Source organism: Gekko japonicus, unplaced genomic scaffold (genome assembly GCF_001447785.1).
Source record: "Gekko japonicus isolate JY-2015 unplaced genomic scaffold, Gekko_japonicus_V1.1 scaffold398, whole genome shotgun sequence".
In the NCBI taxonomy this organism is placed as follows: domain Eukaryota; kingdom Metazoa; phylum Chordata; class Lepidosauria; order Squamata; family Gekkonidae; genus Gekko; species Gekko japonicus.
In genome coordinates this window covers 392,841-393,047 of record NW_015164676.1, presented here as the reverse complement: position 1 = coordinate 393,047, position 207 = coordinate 392,841, and positions in this window count along the sequence as shown.

Sequence of the window (207 nt, the reverse complement as noted above, 5' to 3'; positions counted from 1 at the left end):
CGGAAGTGCCAGATTGACAAGAGTCCGCCGGCTCCTCCTTTGTGTGTCGGCAAGCGTGGTGGTGGGTGGGGTGGGGTGGGGGGGAGGCCTTTGCACACCTGGGCTGGGGAGGCTCCTGGTTTGTTCTGCAGTGAATCATTTCCCTCTTCCAGGTGGAAGGAGCTTCAGGGCGTGAATGGAGACGTGGCCCAGAGGCCCCTCCGGACC